Source organism: Elephantulus edwardii, unplaced genomic scaffold, assembly GCF_000299155.1.
Source record: "Elephantulus edwardii isolate Elephantulus edwardi_28Jun2011 unplaced genomic scaffold, EleEdw1.0 scaffold00019, whole genome shotgun sequence".
In the NCBI taxonomy this organism is placed as follows: domain Eukaryota; kingdom Metazoa; phylum Chordata; class Mammalia; order Macroscelidea; family Macroscelididae; genus Elephantulus; species Elephantulus edwardii.
Window position 1 is genome coordinate 7522928 of NW_006399769.1, and position 19866 is coordinate 7542793.

The window sequence follows — 19866 nt, forward strand, 5'->3', positions numbered from 1 at the left end:
TCAAATTGCAAAGGCAAACATCTATTTTGTGTAGACAGTGAAACCTTAAATGTTTCTGTTTGAGAAATTTGATGGTGAACAGGACTTGTCTTTGTCTTTTCATCTAACAAACTTTTCTTTACGTGCTCTCTAAAATAAAAACTCAATATGAGCTGAGTTTAATTAAAAATTGACAGAAGAAATCATGTGTGCTGAGAAGATAGTTTCTTTTTATTCCAGCCACTTTAATACTTAAGAAATAAACCTGTTTGGTAAACACTTAATGAGATATCCTACTGGTTATTTCTCCCTCTTGTTTATTAAGCTTAGTTTGGAAAGAATGAGTAAGATCAAATGTAAAGGAGATCTTCTAAATGAAGGTAATGGCACTAATGACTTTTTTAAAAAAATATAGATCTTTAAATTACCAGGAGCATCTTTAAAAATAGAGAGATGGAGACAGACAGATAGATAAACAGATACACTATAGAGTTGCTGTCGAGTCAGAAGTAACCAACAGCTGACCCTGCAGGGATTTCAGAAGAAAACGGTAACCTGCACAGGAGAAGTCTGCCGATCTTCTTCTGTGTGAACAGCTGGCAGATTCAAACCACCTGCCTTTGGGTTGGCAGTGCAACTCCTTACCTCTTGGCATTCAATATTTTTACATTTTGAAGAAATGTGCCATGTACAATTTTTTAATTTAAAAATTTGAACAGAAAAAGAAATCATCTGACAAATTAGTATGAGTTTACCTTTTAAAGAAAGAGTTAGAAATAGTTTCTTACCTTAACTGTTCTTCAGAGCAACCATCCCTATACCTTTTAGGATAAAATTTTTCTATCACTAGATTTAGGGTTTGATTTGCTTTACTCTGATTAGTAATGTGCCCAGCTGGAGTTGAGAAAGGTCTTTCAAAATCTCCAATGTCCACCTAATCAGAAATCCAGAGAAGAGAATATATAGGAAATTGGAAAAACAATTTGAAAAAGAAAATTAGTATTTTTAAAACACTCTGTATAATATATAAACATTTATTTGCCATGGCAATGCGATTATGAAATGAACAATTATACATGCTAGTGTTGTTATGTGCTATCAACTTGCAACCTGCTCAGAGCTGACCCTCCAGTGAGTTTTCAGAGGTTATATATCTCACAGGAAATTGTCCATCTTTCTCCCTCTCAGCTGCTGTTGAATTAGAACCACACACTTTTGGGTTGACAGTGGAACTCCTTACCCACTAGGCCACCAGAGCTCCTTGCAATGATACATAAAAACTGTTACTAAAATATAAATTCCATTTAAACTCTATCTTTAGTAATGTGTTAAAAATCGTCTAGGTGTATGACCTTATCTTTTCACTGTTTCCTCAAATTAATCTTTAAAATGTTCAAAGTACACATATCCAAAATATGTCATCTTTTTAAAATAGAGAAGCTTTCTTGATTACAATCCAAGTAAAAATACTAGTTAAATTTAAACAAAACTGAAAGTGATTTTACCAGTCAATCTGTCTTTAGAGTTAAGGCTTAGAATTGCAAGTGATGGAAAATTATTTCTCTTTTCTTCATCTTCTCATCACATATGAAGAGAGACAGTATCCTCCCACAATTCTTCTTCTCATCAGATATAAAGAGAACAGTATCCTCCCACAAGGATTAGAAGTCCAAGGGAGCGTTGCTATATGTTGGAAATGACCTGATGGCAGTGGGTTTGAATTTCATAAAGAGAACGCTTAGTAAGGTTTTCAATTCTGAATTCAGTTTCCTTCTGTAATAATTGTGAAATTAGGGCAATTCCTACAGAAGAAAACTGAATTATCAACTATTCATTTAATGAACAATATTTATGAAGAATGAATTAAGTGTAAGGCATTGTCGTGGATACAAAGGGTGTCTGAAGGGAGCTCTGGTAGTCTACTGGCAAGAAGTTGCCCTGCAATACTGAAAACACCAAAATACCAATTCCACTCTTCAATGACATGGAAAAGGCAATCTCCAATTTCATTTGGAATGGAAAGAGGTCCCGAATAAGCAAAGCAAAGCACTCCTTAAAAAGAGAAACAAAGTAGGAGGCATCTCACTCCCTGATTTCAAATCCTACTACACAGCTGTGGTGGTCAAGACAGCATGGTACTGGTACAATAACAGACACACAGATCAATGGAATAGAATTAAGAACCCAGAAATCAGCCCATCTACCTGTGGTCAACTGATTTTTGACAAGGAGATGAAATCATTTAAGTGGGGAAACTATAGCCTTTTTAACAAATGGTGCTGGCAAAATTGGATAACTATCTGCAGAAAACTCAAGCAAGATCCACACCTCACTCCATTCACAAAAACCAACTCAAAGGACCTAGGACTAAAACCAAGGACTATAAACTTCATCAGAGAAAAGCTTGGAAGAACTCTAGAAGCCCTAATCTACAATACAAACAGTCTTTTAAAAATCCTGAAATACCTATAACCAGAAGAGGATAAAATAGATGAATGGGACTTTCTAAGAATTAAATCCCTATGCACATCCAAAAACTTCTCCAACAGGGTAAAAAGGAAAGCCACAGATTGGGAAAAAAATATTTGGTAATGACATGTCAGATAAGGGACTTATATATAGAATTTGTATACTTGAACACCACAACAAGATAAACAATCCAATTGAAAAAAATGGGCACAGGATATGAATAGACACTTCTCCAAAGAAGACATTCAGATGGTAAACACACACACGAAACAATGTTTAAAATCCCTAGCTCTAAGAAAGCTGCAAATCGAAACAACTATGAGATATCCTCTCACCCCAGTAACAATAGCAAAATTCAACAGAGCAGCAAACAACAAATGTTGGTGAGGTTGTGGAGAAAATGGAACCCTTATTCATTGTTGGTGGGAGTGTAAAATGGTGCAACCACTATGGAAGGTAGTAAAGTGCTTTCTCAAGAAGTTGTAAATAGAAATAGCATTTGACCCAGCAATTCCACTACTGGGAATATATCCCAAAGAAACCAGAACTGCCACCCAAGCAGATATATGCACACCCATGTTTATTGCTGCATTGTTCACAATAGCATAAAAATGGAAACAATCTAAGTGCTCATCAATAAATGAATGTATAGAGCAGCTGTGGTATAGTCAGTCACACAGTGGAATACTATGCAGCACTGAAAAACCAAGATACTCATAAAATATTATACAAAATGGGTGACCATGGAGGACATTACACTGAGTGAGATATCTGAGTTACAAAAGGACAAATACTGCATAATGCCACTGTTATAAAACAGGACTGACATCCGGGTTGGGGAGAAACTAAGAAAAGAGGGGATAAATAATATACATTGAATTGATTGAATATGATTAGGTATTATTTGCATGACAAGAGTCTAGAATAAGATCTGCATAGTAAAGTGGACTGGGGTAAGGGTTGGGGAATTGTACAACAATGAAAAATTTTTTTTCAAAGATAAAAGAAAACTGGAAAGGGGTAGTGAGGAAAATGTACACAATGAGTGAATGGAAATCCAAGTTCTCTGTAAACTTTCATTAAAATCTCAACTAAAAAAAGAAATGGCAGCTTCCTCCTCCTGTATCTGTTTTGAAGTTATTACAATCCAACCATCATTCTGAATAAGTACAAGTCGTCATTCAAAATCACCAAATATAACAATTTCTGCTGAGAGCCCAAAAGAGATATCCCACCAGACAGGGAGCATTGACTATGACATTTGTGACAAGTTGTCAAATGATACTAGTTCAAGTGTAATGCCAGAACGAGCCTTTAACCTATACTAGCTGATTTTGTGTAAACCAGAGGAAAATTACTCTGCTTGTTGTTGCTGTTGTAAGCAATTGAGATTTGTAGTCATTTGTATTGCAGCAAGACATAAGATGACCGATTTCTGTAGTATGTATGTGGAGAAAGACACACTGGTTCTGAGTTGCTGGAGCAGAACAGGTAGGGTCCAACAATGGCGTGAATCATAGCAATGGTAAGCTGGAGAAGGGTTAACAGAGTAGAAAATGCCCAATTAAAAGAGACAGGCTGTGGTGGTGACTGGTGGGAAAAAAGTGAAATGGAGCAAAAGAATCAGTGATGATTCCTGGATTTGAAGCCTGCACTGGGGACTGAATGGAGGCAGAATCACCAAAAAAAAATTTGGAGAATACAAAGTCAGTGAAGGGAAATTGGTGAGTTCAGTTGGGCCATACTGAATTTAAGGAGCCCACAAACAAGGATAAATCTGAGACAAAGATTTAGGGATCCTTAGCATAGACAGGGGACAAAAAAGGAGAGGACAGAGTAAAAAGTCAGACAGAAAAAAGGGACTTTATTCCGGAGATGCCCAGATGACATGATCACAGGTACTTTAACACTCTCTCTCAAGTGACCTCAGCAAAGACAGGTGTGGGAGAGACTTCTGGGGGGCTCCTCCATCCATGCTCTCTTTCTCTCTCTCTAGCAAAAAGAAGTGAGTTGGTCACATTGCCACCAGGCTAATTCCCTTGTTGGCGCAAGGCTGTGTGAATACATTTTCACCAGTGAGACATAAATGAAAGTGTACTGTGTAATTTCCAGGAAGATTTCTCTGAAGACAGGAGGGCATGCCTGCCTCCAGCCCTTCCAACCTCTGTATGCATGCAGCATCTGTGTCTCTGCATGCACGGCACCTCTGTGGGACAAAGGGAGCCAAACTCCCCATAAGCAGGGTTTCCAAGGTACACATTTTTACAGGGGCAGAATGCTTCATCTTTCTCCCCCAAACTGGCTGGTGAGTTCAAATCACACACCTTTTAGTCAGCAGCCAGATTCTTGAACCATGAAGCCCTCAGGGATCCTTGTGAAAAACTGCTGGTGCTATGAAAATTACACTGGGAGCTCTGGTGGCCTAATGGTAAGAAGCTGCACTTGCAATCCCAAAGATGCATGGTTCGAATCCACCAGATAGTCCGCTGGAGAAGGATCCTGGTCCAGTTGGATCTGATTCTACACACAACAAGTAAAAAAATTGAAAAAAAAAGAAAAAGGCACCGCTGGGAAAGCAGAATGCAGAGCAGAATGGCTAGGGCCATTTGCAAGACTGCCAAGGTGTCCATGTCTCTATTTGAGATGCAAAGATTTTTTTTTTCTTTGTTTGGTCCATTTCATAAAGTGACCCTGGAGTAGGGAGCTCTGGTGGCTTAGTGGTAAGGAACTGCACTGCCAATACAAAGGTACGCAGTTTGAACCTACTAGCTACTCTGCAGGAGGAAAAATGTGTGATCAAATGCCTCTGAAAACCCACTGGCGGGTCAGCTATAGATCGTTTCTGACTTGATGGTTCCCAAGAGCACAGAAGTGTCCCATGAGGTTTCCAGGGGTCTAGGTCTTTACTAAAGTTGACCGCCACAGCTTTCTCTCACGAACCACCTGGTAGGTTCAAGGCGTTCATTTCTGATTAAGAGCCAAGTGCTTTACTCACTGTCTCACCATTTCTCTCTCTCTTTTTTTTTTTCATTTTTTCCCTATATCTTTTCTTAAAAAAAAAAAATTAAATCACTATTAATTTCGGAGGGGTTTGTCCCCTACTAGAAGGTAGACTTTAATCCTAATTGATATAAGATGTAAGTAAAATAAAGAATTCAAGCTTTTTAAAAGATTGACTAATTAGCTCATCAAGCCATTTAATTTCAGTGTGGCATTCTCAGCCTCACAGCTTTATATGCAAACTCCTTTATTAAATGCAAAGCCTACAGGTACACTTTCAAGATAATGAAGAGACGAGGTTCCCTTAATGGAATACTGTCTCCTTCTACATCAATGCTAATTCAGTGTCAGCAATTTAGAGTCAAACTGTAATTATAATGCCTGCAGATTTTAAAGTGCTAATCACAGCAAAATGAAATTAAAGAATTACTGCAGGTATACTGTTTTACTACATTTAACTCAGTGTAGAAATGAATCTCTTATCTTTATAATACATTACTCTTACCATATATGTAAGTTACCTTAGCTAAAAGAGCTGCCATTTCTAATGCCAGATCCCTGCTCATAGGAAAGAGTCCATTTACTATTTTATCATTTGTCTGATACATTAACAGCAACTTTTCTCTATCAGTCTCTTCACGAGCTTGCACTGAAAAATATAGTCTGTAAAAAAGAGAGAGAAGGGCAGAATTTTTCATTAAATGATATTTTTACAAAGGAGAAAATAAAGACACCTGCCATTAATAAATGCTGGGTCTTTTCCCAAATAACAGTTCTGGAGAAAGGAACCTAGACTGGTCTCTGATCTGATAGACAGGACAGTACCAAGTTCTTCTATCCACCCCCACAGGTGTCAAGCTCAAGGAAGTAGAAAGTTGAGTGCATGTTACCAGAATAAAATGGAGTCTCCTCAAGGAAAAAAAAAATCCAGACCCAAATCTGTGAGCATGGAGAAGATCTCAAACTCTTGTTTAAAATAAACAAACCTCAAACAAGTCAGATAAGCAAGATACTCTTGTCTTATGCTTTAGCCTACTTTTAATATTCATATATTAGTATAAAACTATTTTAAAGTTACAATTCTCTGCACTAAAAGTCTTCTACCTCATTATACCCTTTTCATTTAATAACAAACTGAGCCTATCAAATCTATCTGCTCTATAATTCTTATGGTTCTTAGCACAAATCTCAATTTAAGTCCAATAGCTGTTCTTCTCTATATAGTCAAGTTCTAATTTACCAGATACTACTTTTTGAAGCCTGCTTGTTTAATCCATTAACGAAATTTGCAGCTCCCAGGCTCCAAGTGTTCGACATTAGGCAGGTGGCTCTAAGAAGATCCTGTCTTATTCAATCCAGCCTCCTAATCCTGTGCCGGTCAACCACTAGGCATTGTAACTAGAGCATTTAGGGACCTACAGAAATAAGACCATGGAGAGACTTAGAGCCCCTACAGGCAAGACAAAAGAGCTCTGTTGGCCTAGTGGACAGAAAAGGACACTACCAAGCCAAAGGCGGGTGATTTTAATCTGCAGCCTCAGGCCTGGTTTAAATTATTTTTGGTCAAACATTCTTCTAAGTGGTATAGCCCTGGTTTGTCCACTTGCCGTACAGAGGTAACTTGTGGTTCCTGTGAAGCTGAAAACTGTGACACTGATGTGTCAAATGCGATAATGATTACCCATGGTATAACCATAGTATTTGGTGGAGCTCCCCAATTAAAACAAGCTTGAAAACAGGAGTGACATCCACTTCTAAAATAGCTTGCCTCCAGAAACCCTATGATCTTGGAGAAACAATGAAAGTTATACAACCGTACAGATCTTTCGTTCATAGGGTTGCATGAGTCGTCTACGACTTGACGGCAGTGAACAACAACAACATAGGCAAAACACCTAATCCCAACAGGAAGCGGCTGGGGCTGTCATTGCCCCAAATCCTAAAAGGTGTTAGGGGCTTGGTCTCTCCGGGGGGTGGGGGTGGGGGAGTTAGGATTAGAACAAATGATACGGCAAGTTACATTACAGCCAGGAAACAGATATGAACATACATAGAATTAGTGTTTTGGGAGCATGAACAATGTCAGAAGCAGTGGACACTTTGGACACATGAATGATACCTAAGAGAGGGTCCAGAATGAGACCCACCCACTGTACTTTGAATTCTCTGGCACCATCTCATTGGCCTAGACTCCAGTCCCACGGCCTGCCCCCAAAATGAGGTCATACTTTTCAAGGAGGGAGGTCTGTCCCTTTGGGGATATAATTTTCTAATAAATCTATGTTTACTACTTTAAAAAAAAGAGGGGCTGCAAAGGAGAGGAAGACCTTGAAACAGATGTAGCAATGTGTGCAAGCATGAAGGAAATTGTGATTATGCTGCAGGAAAGGGCAAGGTTTCTATCCGCTGTTCACAAGGTTGCTATGAGTCCTAGATGACCTGACAGCGCTGAACCAATAACTCTTGTAAGAAATGCTATATCCCTTCATTTCAATAAGCTTTACAAATTTAATTTTCAAAACTCTCATCCACTTATCCAAGTAACTTGGAGACACCAGGAAGTAAGGAGATGAGACAGTTTTCAATTAAAAATTAGCCCAAAAATCAAATCAGAAGGATTTTCTCTGAGAATCAAAAAGATAATATCTGTATATTTACATGTTTTGACTTTTCACATTTTGATAAACAGTCTTAGAAACTAAAAGATACTTTCCATGTTTCAATTATGAACTGCTATAAAATGAGATGGTCTTTGTTTGCCTAAGAGGTCTTGATCAAAATAGTGACTTCCTTTATTTTTTGTGTCATTTATTATATGTGACAACTGTCATGGAGACACTAAAAAGCTCAATGTCATGGAATCAGAAACAACCACAGATAACCCTCCAGAAGGTTTTCAGAGTCTGGCAATCACTGCAGAAGAGATTGCACATCTTTCTCCCAGAGCGCCACTGGTTAAGTTTGAACTGCCAGAGAGATCCCACCTTTAGGTTAGCAGTGGCACACTATCTTTACCAACTAGGCCATGAGGACTCCCAGTGGTGCAAAAAGGCCTAGCTACACGCTAGGGTGCAGCCAAGAAAATCCTATGGAGTGCACCCACTGTGTAACACAGCTGTGTAACACATGGAACACACCCACCGTGTGATGCATGAAGCACACTTATTGTAACACAGGGCTATGTAACACATGGAGCGTGTCCACTGTGTAACACACAGCTGTGTAACACACAGAGTACACCCACAGTATGATGCTCAGAGCACATCCATGTTTCACAAATAGCACACCCACTGTGGAACACACAACTGTGTAACACGTGGAGCGCACTGACCGTGGGACACATGGAGCACACAAAGGGAGTCACAAAGGGAGCACGCCCACTGTGTAACACATGGAGCGCCCACGGCTGGAGTCAACTTCACCTCGATGAGTCATCTTATACCCCTGAGGGGAAAGGACACCTGCAACATGTAACAATACCTCTTCAAGAAAGATTTGAAATAGCAAAGAGGGAGAGGGCCACAGTTGAGAATCTCTGGGGAGGCCTGGAGGATGCACTTGAAAGATTCTTCTTCTCTTCTCCTCCCCAACCCTTGCCATGATCCAGAGGATCCTTTCTGTTCACCTCAGACTAACAATCGCTGAATCAGGTAGTCAGTGAGAATGGTTTTCCTGAAGGGAAAAACTCCCTCAGTCCTAAGGCCCATTTTAAATTATGACTGGAGGTAGAAATTTGGTTGTTATACAAAATAATAAAAAAAGAGAGAGAATGAACACACTTACACTTGCATTTTCTGTACTGCATCTGTGCACATAGTTTATTCTCCCCATTGGAGAATTGATTGTAGTTCACTAAGTTCTAGCTAAACACCTAACACTGGAGGGTTCTAAATAAAAATCTAAATTAATATTTCAGCTGGGGTGGGCAGGAAGACTCAACTGTACAAGTAGATATGAAGAAAGGAGCGTTAAAAGGAGTTTTTTGCTTGTTTTTTTTTTAATCAATTCTACATGCCAAAAAGATTGACTCTAGAGAAGGAAATAGAACCACTAAGCAGAAAAGGGAAAAATAATTCTGCATACATATTATGAAATGAAATATTGGCCCAAGTCCCTAACGAAACAGCTCTAACACATACACAGGGATTTGGAGGGCATTTGGAGAAGAATTAAAGAAGCAACACAAAAATAACCAATGAGTCAGAGACTCCAAACAATTGATCTTGAAGAGGAAAAGCATGAGGGATATGAGAGGAGGCTCTCACAATCTGGTCAGCTTGCAGCTGCTCCCAATCCCTGACGAGGCCAGGAGCAGAGTGCAGGCTTCCATCCCAACAGGCAAAGCTGGGATTGCCAGGAGCACTCCCAAAGAGCCAGCTCCTCCCTTCACACCCAGGTAGTGAAATACTGTAGGGCGGAGATGACATTATTAAAACGGCCAGTATCTACACCCAAATACATATCCAATTTCAGCAGGGCTCAAACATGCCTGGTAATCGCTTGTGCTTCTGCCTTAGCTCCATATTTCAATTATCAGAGCATTTATGCGCTTCCTGTCATAACGTGGATTTACTGGGGAGCAGTCAGCCAGCCTGGCACTTCCTTGCTTTCACTCCTCTGTATAACATCGTTTAGTGACAACATTCTACTGGAACTGCAATTGTGACCTAACTTCTTTGTTCCCTTCCTGTCTCTTGGGCTATAACTTCTACTCCTCTGCTCAGAAGCGACTCCGTAGTGCTTTTCCTGAATTCCTTTACGTTCCCACTGCAACCTGCACTTACTCTGTTATATTCATGGTTAGAACAAGTGTCTGTGGAGCCACTGTGTGGAGGACTCATGTAAATATACTTTCCAACACTTAATCTGAAGAGACAACCCTCCTATTGTTATGTACCATCGAGTCAGAAATGATCCGTAGCTGACCCTCCAGTGGGTTTTCAGAGGCAGTAAATCGCACTGGAGGAACCTGCTCATCCTTCTCTTATGGAGCCACTGATGGATTTGAGCTGTGTGCCTTTGGGTTGGCAGTGCAATTCCTTGCCACTAGGCCACCAGAGCTCCCTACAGGGAGGTATTTTTACCCCATGTGACAAATAGGGTACCTGAGGCCGAGAGACATGAAGGTCTTCTGAGCACCACGTGCTGAACAGCAGGCCCAGGACTCTAATCAGGTCCCTGCCTCAACAGGCCTTGTCCTTCACTGCTCGAATGTCCCGACCTCGGGACACTACTAACCACCTGGCTACAATTCCCAGGAAGTGGTGGGAATTAGAAGAAAAGTTGTTCCCAGGTGTGTTGTGTTAAAAACATGACAAGTTTTTCTTTCCGACTTCGCTGCTACCACGGCATCCATGAAAATCCTGTGGCTAAGTTGGGAATGGTGGTTAAAAAAAAAAGCAGCAGCAGCAGCAGGTTGTGAAGTTCATGCTCAATTGTACCTTTCTGGTAGGAGATGGAATCATGGATGCTGCCAAGAAAGAATTGAGGCTAATGGGAAAGCTGGTAATCTTGGTGGAGGGGATATAACCATTGAAAGAAGCAAAAGAACTATAACTCTTCCCATGGTGCCTTTTTCCAAAAGGAATTTGAAATCACTCACTAAAAAAATATCTGAAGAAGAATAATCTGTGTGATTGGTTGCGCATACTTGCTAAGAACAAAGAAACTTATGAATTACATTACTTCCAGATTGACCAGGAAGAAGAGGGTTAAAACTCATTTATCTCAGGGAACTCTGGTGGCCTGGTGGCAAGAATCTGCACTGCAATCCCAGAGGTACGCTGTTTGAATCCACCAGATGCTCTGCTGGAGAAGGAGGGGCAATAATCTCCTCCTGTACCAGTCAGATCTGATTTGATGGTACACACACACACACACACACACACAAAACAATTAAAAAAAAGTTAAAAACTCCCAAACTCATTTATCGCATATATTTTGCATTAAATTCCTGAATAAAACATGGGAACAACAAAAGCCACTTTGTGCAATATGTAAGAAATGAAATTATATAAACAGCTTAACTATACTAAACTATACTTTAAACATTCATTTCCAAATGGTTGTTTACTAGCATGACTAAGTTTAAAAACTAAAATCTTTTAACTAAATAAAATTTTACAACTTACTTAACATAATTTTAACATTCCATAATGAGAGTTAGTATTTTTACCTTTGCTTAAGGATGGGATTTTAAAAATTATTATTATTATTATTACAGTTTGACAAAAACCCAAAGCCTTGGCCACACAGGACACAGCTGGTTCCTCTATCAACTGTTCCAGAGGGGAGGACTGGTCATCTAAGCTATTTCTACTCATATGAAAAGCACAGAGTCTCTGTAATAAAAAGAATTGGCTGACAGTCAATTTCAGGCAGTACCTTGTGATCAAGAGCCAATGACAATGAAGGAAGAAATTCAAGCTGCATTGAAGGCACTGGCAAAAAATAAGGCCCCAGGAATTGATGAGATACCAAGCGAAATGCTTCAAATTACAGATGCAGCTGTGCACACACTGACCAGTCTATGCCAGAAAATCTGGAGGACAGCTGCCTGGCCAGCTGACTGGAAGAGATCAATGGTTGTTTCCATTCTCAAGGAAGCTGACCCAATAGAATGTGGAAATGATCAGACAGCATTAATATCACATGCAAAGAAAAAACTGCTGAGCATCATTCAAAAATGGCTAGAACTGTACATAGACTGAGGACTGCCAGATGTTCAAGCTGGATTTAGAAGAAGCCATGACACGAGGGATATCACTGCTAATGTCAGAAGGAACCTGACAGAAGAATGTCTGTTTGTGTTTTATTGACTATGCAAAGGCATTTGACTGCATGTATCATAACAAATTATGGTCAACATTGAGAAGAATGGGAATTCCAGAATACTTAATTGTGCTCATGAAAAACCTATAACTAGACCAAGAGGCTGCTGAATGAACAGAACAAAAGGAGCAGAGTATCATTTAAAACTAGCAAAGATGTGTATCAGGGTTGTATCCTTTCTCCATACTTATTTAATCTATATGCTGAGTAAATTAAATTATTCGAGAAGCTAGACACTATGAAGAAGAATGTGGCATCAAGATTGGGGGGAAAGATTTATTAATAGCCTTTGTTATAGGGATGACACAACCTTGTTTGCTGAAAGTGAGGGGAAATTGAAACACTTGCTGCAGAAGGTTAAACATGACAGCTTTCAATATGGATTGCATCGCAACAAGAAAACAAAAAATCCTTGCCAATGGACCTATAGGCAACATCATGATGAATGGAGAAAGGACTGAGACTGTCAATGACTACATCCTACTTGGATTCACAATCAATACACTTTGTACCAGCCAGGGGATCAGGAGATGTACTTCACCGGGAAAGTGTGTAGTCAGTGACCTTTCCAAATTAATGAGGGGAAATGATTTAAGTTTGAGGACTAATGTGCACCTGTTTCAGGCCATAGTCTTTTCAGTCACTTGCTATGTATCTGAGAGCTGGACAATAATGATGACAGAAGAATAATTGATGCCTTTGAGTTATGGTGCTGGAGAAGTGTGCTGAATATCCCATGGACTGCCAAAAGACCAAGCAAATACGTCTTGGGGAAGGTGTAGCCTGAGTGCTCCTTGGAGGTAAAGATGATGCAGTTTTGTTTCACATACCATGAGCATATTGCTAGGAGAGGTTGCTTCTTGAAGAAGGATGCCATGCCTGGGAAGGTAGAGGGGCAGCGAAAGAGAGGAAGACCCTTCATCAGAGGGTTTGACATGGTGATTGTGGCAACGGGCTTGAATGTGTCAGAGACTGTGAAGATGGCACAGAATAGGTCAGTGTGCAGATCCGTTATTTATCAAGTCACTGTGAGTCATAGTCGACGGCATTTAACAACCACCCACCGGCATATCTGGGAACATAATTTTTTTCAGCTGTGGTTTCAGCCATTTCCAATTTCTGCTAAAAATGATAGCTTTTCTTCTGATGTCAAAGATACTGTTAAAGGCTTTTTAAAACAGGGTCATTTTCATCCTTGGTTTCTCTAGTTTTCTTTGTACTTCTAGTGGTATTTGCTAGACATAGAATATTATTTTTTTCTTCTAATATTTTTATTGGTTTGCATATGAATATTAATATGCATTGTCTTTCATGCATGTACACTGTTTTATAAAATCTTTCATTTACATTGTGTTCTGTTAATGTAAATTATAGTAATTATATAGGACATTCTTTTTTTATTAGTTCACATTTTTTTAATAACATGATACAGTTAAGATTACACAAGAAGTCTCCATCAATGAAAATATGCTGAAGATTCAATCGTTGAACTTCTCTTTTTAGAACATTATTGCTGTTTGTCCCCCTATTTCATCCAAATTCAATTTTTATTCTGACCTTAGGCATCATAATAAAAATTAGTTTGAATTACCTAATCTGTAATCTATAAAGTTAAAATAAAAATGTATGCCTCATACTAGACAAGAGATAACTGTGACCTCCTAAAAATTCAACATTTAATGATCAACAAAAGAGTTCACAAAAGAGTAAATCATAATGTACAGAAAAACATCTTAGGCAAAGACATATGATAGTCTAACCTCTAAGATAGGAAGCAGTGGTGATCAGGTGGTAAGAAACTGTCCTGCAATCCCAAAGGTACAAAGTTTAAATCCACCAGAGGAGGCTGGGAAATCTCCTCTTGTGCTATTAACTGCCTCTGAAAACCCATAGGCGGGTCACCTATGGGTCAGTTCTGACTCAACTGATGCCACACAATAGCAGCAACAACAACATCTAAGATTAGAGAAAATGTCAACAACTCAACAACAAAGGCAAATTGCCCACTCAGAAAATGGGCAAAGGACACGAACAGACACTTCAGAAAAGAGAACACTCAGGCAGCCAACAAATACATGGCAAGATGGTCACAATCATCAGCCATTGTTGCTAGCTGCTACTGAGTCGGCTCCCATCCACAGTAACCTAACGCACAACAGAATGAGATGCTTCATTCCCAAAGGTCTGTGCCATCCTGGTAAGTCTTGCCCTTTGAAATCACTGTTGTACCCAATGTGTCAATCCACCTCAGTGAAGTCTTTCTCTTATTTGCTGACCTTTTACTTTACCCACAATGATATCCATCTCCTGGACTTGCCCCCAATAATGTCTAAATTATGTGAGATGAAGTAAGAAGCAGCATTCTGGCTGCTCCAACATTCTTTAGCAACACCCTAACACAAAAGCATCAGTTCTTCAGGCTTCCTTACTCATTGTCCAGCTTTCACATGCATAGAAGGCGAAAGAAAATACCACAGCTTGGATAAGGAGCATATTAATCTGGAAAATAATTTTCAAGAGGCAGTTCTATCCAATGCAAAAAAATGTTGTGTGATTTCTTGACTGCTGCTTCCATGGGTAGTGACTGAACTTAAATTGCTGACAGCTTAACTCTCTTCTCTGTTTATCATGATGTAACTGACTGGTTCAGTTGTAAGAGCTTATGTTTTTCTTATGTTAAAGTGCAATCTAAACTGAAAAGTTAATTTTCTTTTTTTAATCTTAGTGTTTCATGTACTCTTCACTATACAAGCAGGGCTCTCTTCCTCAAAAGGTGAGGAAGGAGAAACTGAGACTAGACGTACTAACTGGTGCTCACCACCAGCTGTTCTGATCAGGGCCACAATAGAAGAAGGGGTTGGAAACCAAATAAAACTCCACTTACTAAAAGAGTCCAGACTGACTGAACTGACTGAGATTAGAGGATTACCGAAACTGTCACCCTGAAACAATTAATAAATTTCACCTTTTAGCTAAATAACTGATTTACTCAAACTCACTGGAGTCCAGTCAGAATGGACGCACAGGTGACCCTCCAGTGGGTTTTTGGAGCTATGGATTACACAGGGAAAAAAATGGCCCACCTTTCTCCCGAGGAGCCTCGGTGGATTTGAACTGTCACAGGCACTCTCTTTGAGTTAGCCGCATAACTCTGGTGGCCACCAGAGTTCCCTAAAATAACAGATAGGCTTAGAAAACAAAGAATATTACAAGAAAAAGTACTGTGCACCGCTGGGTCCTGAGTTCTAACCTTGCCCCCCTACCCTTTGCCATGCACGCTGCTCCCCTGTGGGCACTATGTATGCCTTTTCTGGGCGCCCATGCGGGGTTGCCCCTGAGTCTGGGCTCGCTGCAGGGCAAATTGCTTTTCATGCAGAGTCTCTCTGAGACACCCCGGTCTGGGGCTACACTCCGGGGCCTAGGCCCCCGAGAGCTGGTCCTGCTCGGCTTCCCAAGCAACCAGTCTGGGCATCAGGAGAATGACAAAAAACGAAGAGATCCTGAATTCCCTGAAGCATATCCGACCAGGGGGCGGGTTCGAGCCCAACTTCACATTATTTGAGAAGTGCTCAGGCGCATCCATCCCCTCTTTGCTTTTCTGCGGGAAGCCCTGCCCACGCCCGATGACGCCACTGCACTCAGGACCAAGCCTGTTGATCCCGTGGTCTCCGGTGTGCTCAATGACATTGCTGGAGCTTCGAGAAGTTCCTGGTGGGTCCTGACAGTGTGCCTGTGTGCAGATACAGCCGCCACTTCCCAACCATCGAGGCTGACATCGTGGCCCTGCTGTCCAAGGGCCCCAACACTGAGTGCCCCAATGGCTCCCTTGCCCAGGCTGCATGGAAGGCACCATGTTCCCTTCTGCCAGGGTTTCATCAATGCGAGTGTTTGTTCTAAACCTGAATGGAGAAATGCCTGATGCCTGAGAAAGTCACCTCAGATGGGTGCTTTTCCTGCTCATCCCAGCCTCCCCTTCCAGACTAAGCACAAATCTCACTAATAAAGTGCCAAGTAGAAGAAGAAAAAAGTACTGTGCACCTTAAAAAAAATTATATATATGAGATTGAATGGTCAACAATTACTCTAAAGCAAAGATGGAAGGTTAAGAGGACATGGAAATCATATGACTAGAAACATTAATTCCCAAATGCAATTAATGAGAATGCTGGTGTGTTGGAGGAAAATGAAAGCAATGTCATGAATAATATGTGTAGTCATTGTTAAAAAGAACTTAACCTAATGTGTAAACTACCAAAATCACAGGAAAGTATTATGTTTTAAAAAATGATGGCAGCAATGAGGCTCAGGAGTCAGGAGAATCATTAGATCACAATCTGGGCTTCACCTCCAGTGCTATTGACCTTAGTAGTTGTAGAATTGACACCTTCAAGCTGTGTTGTTGGAGAAGAGTCCTGAATACCCCATGGGCAGCCAAAAGAAAAAACAGCTATGTCTTGGAGAGGATGCGGCTGAAGTGCTCTTCGGAGGCAAGGGTGATGAGGCTTCGCCTCACATACTTAGGGCATGTTGCTTGGGAAGTGAGGAGGGTCGGTGAAGGAGAGGAAGACCGTCAACCAGGTGGATTAACATGGTGACTGCTGCAATGGGCTTGTGTGTGTCAGGAAGTGTGAGGATGGCACAGGATAGGACAGGGTTCATAGATGTTGTTCACAGGGTCTCCAAGAGTTGTCCTTGACTTAATGCCACCTAACAACAACAGCTGCAACAACAAACGTCTTTGATGTGATGCAGATGCTTGCTCATCCAGAAAACCATACTTTGAAAATCAGCATTCTGGTCATCACAGAACTAAAAGAACTTATTTATATCTGGTAAATCCAAAATATCCAATCTACTGCCCTTGCTAATCAAGTCATCAAAAAACAACAGGTGAAGGTTGCCATCAGTGAACGCAGGTTCCTCCAGGAGCAATGCCCATTAGATATCCAACATCTAACCAGTGTTGCTTATATCTAGGAAAGTATGATTTTGAAAGCTTAGGGAGGCAAACAGTAATATACAGTAAGAGTTCAATTAGACTTTATAATTAATTCACTACATTAATCAGTTGTAATAAATGTTAAAATGTCTATGAACAACTGAAGGAAAGCCTAATTTTATTCGTAAACTTCCACTCAAAAGAAAGAAAACCTTAAATTGTTGTTGCTATGTGCCCTTGAATCACTTGTGACTCACAGTGACCCTATGTACAACAGCTCTGAACCCTGCTCTAGCCTATGCCAACCTCATTGTCTCTGACACACCTACCCCTTTACCCCAGTCATTGAGTCAATCCATTTCATCAAGGGTCTTTCTCTCTTGTGCTGTCCCTCCATCTTCCCAAGCATGATGTCCCCCTTAAAGGGCTGGTCTCTCCATGCAACATTCCCAATGTATGTTAGATGTTGTTGTTGTTAAGTGCCATCAAGTCGCAGGAGACTCACAGTGACACTATGAATGAAAGACCTGGACGCCTGTATAACTTTCGTCCTTTCTCCAGGTTCATAGGGTTTCCAGAGGCAAGCTATTTTGGAAGTGGATCCCACTCCTGCTTCCAAGCTTGTTTTAATTGGGGAGCTTCACCAAATACTGTCCACCATGAGTAATCATTCTCGCATTTGACTCATCGGTTTCACAGTGTTTGGCTTCACATCAACCACGAGTTACCTCCGTACAGCAAGTGGACATACAAGGGTTACACGAATTAGAAGAATGTTTCACCAAACACAATTAAAGGCAAGTCTGAGGGCCGCAGAGTAGAGTTACCCACCTTTGGCTTGGGAGCATGGCTTTCTGTCTGCTAGGCTGACTGCTCTTTCTATGCTGCTGAGGGTGGTGGTGGTGGTGGTGGTGGTATTAAGTACTCTCATAATCCTTGCCTCTAATGAGCATCCTGGTTTCACCCTCTACAGGATGAACTTACTTGTTCTCCTAGCAGTCCATGGTATATTTAATACTGTTCTCCAGTACCACAGCTCAAAGGCATCAATTCTCCTATCATTCCTAGTAATTAGTTATCCTCTCAGACTTCTGGTAAATCATGCATAACCTAAGTAAAGAAGCTCCAAATATTCACAACCACCACTCTCTATTCTGGTCAAGAAAGCCTGCTTGGATTTTTTTTTTTTACGATTCAGAGAACATTTATTGGCAGGGCTGGATATGACAGGCTAGGAGTCCGGAACAGAGTCAGGAGAATCCACCTTCCCACTGGCTGGCTTGACAGAGTCCTCTTCATGCTGCTGTCTGACATACTGATCCTGCAGGGCAGTCTACTGGAGGGGCTGGTGTTGAAGCAGGGAGCAGGTGTGGGCCACCAGGAAGCTGAGTCCTCCACTCAGCTGACCCTGCACTAGGGCTAGGCTGGGAAGTTTGGAGGAGCTGATGAAGCCCAGGTTGCTGAGGATGGTGTGGTCAATGAAGCCACACTCCCTGCAGCAGCACTCTCTCCACCTGCCTTCCACCTTTCCTAGTCTCTCCTCCAACGCAGACATCACCTAGTAGTCACAGGAAAAGGCACACTCATCAACATTCGTACCATCTCCTAGACCTTTGGCTCTTCAGTGACCAGCAGTAGGTTGTGCCCCCAAAAAAGGGGCAGCAAGTTTTGGTACTTGGACTCTTCCAGGAAGGTTTTCCTTCCAGGGAAACTGGGGAAGACTTTCATCAAGACCTTCTGTTTTCATAGCCGGTGCCTTAAGGGAGCTTGTCCTCTGCACCCAAAACAACATGCTGGCAGACAGCTGTCATTCAGTTGTCTTGGAAAACAGCTGTTATCTTGAGCCAGAGGAGCCAGATAAGACATTTCTACTCCTAGGGAGGCCTGGGAGGATGGATCAGACATCTGGGATTGATGGCTGGTTTGGGGAGGTACACAGTCAAAGCCATTAATTTCTGCTGCTCAAAGTAACCTCACATGGTGGTGGTAAGTAACGTCCTTGGCTCCATGGCATACAGTCTGGCAGGCGGGAAGCTGGTCGCCTGAAGCAGGAAGACCCCCTTCACAGCATTCCAACCATGGCTGCAGCCATCGCTGCTGAAGGAACGGACAGACCAAGAAAGACTGTCTGGACCATGCATGGCCCCTTCTGATTATTACTGTGACAGGAGGCAAAATATGTATCTACATTTAACCATCCTTCTATGAATAAACATGTATGTTTACCCCTCACGTTTCACTATTATACTAAATGTGGCAAAGAAGATACTGGAATACCTACTCTGGCCCACATATATGGGTAGTTATTTAAAACATAAGAAAAATAAATACGGAACAAGATCAAAGGCTGTTACAATCTCTTTGTTATAAAACATCTTCATTCAAAAATTGCAATTTTTTGTCTTTCAAACAAACATAAAAGTAAGCTCTGAAAGAAATCAAGACAACAGTAATAATTCCACCAAAATCTTGGACTGATATTGTGGAACAGACCACCAAGTACTCATATGCAAGTTCAAGTTGAAGCTGAGGAAAATTAAACCGAATCCACGGGAACCAAAAGATGACTTTGAGTCTATCCCACCTGAATTTCAAAACCATCTCAGGAACAGGTTTGAGGCCTTGAACACTAATGAGTGAACACCAGA

At 41.0% G+C, this 19866-nt stretch overlaps 1 pseudogene; it reads right to left on the bottom strand.

Annotated features, from left to right (window-relative positions):
* Nucleotides 1–18449: 18449 nt before the first annotated feature.
* Nucleotides 18450–19310, bottom strand: LOC102855561 (annotated as a pseudogene).
* Nucleotides 19311–19866: the final 556 nt, after the last annotated feature.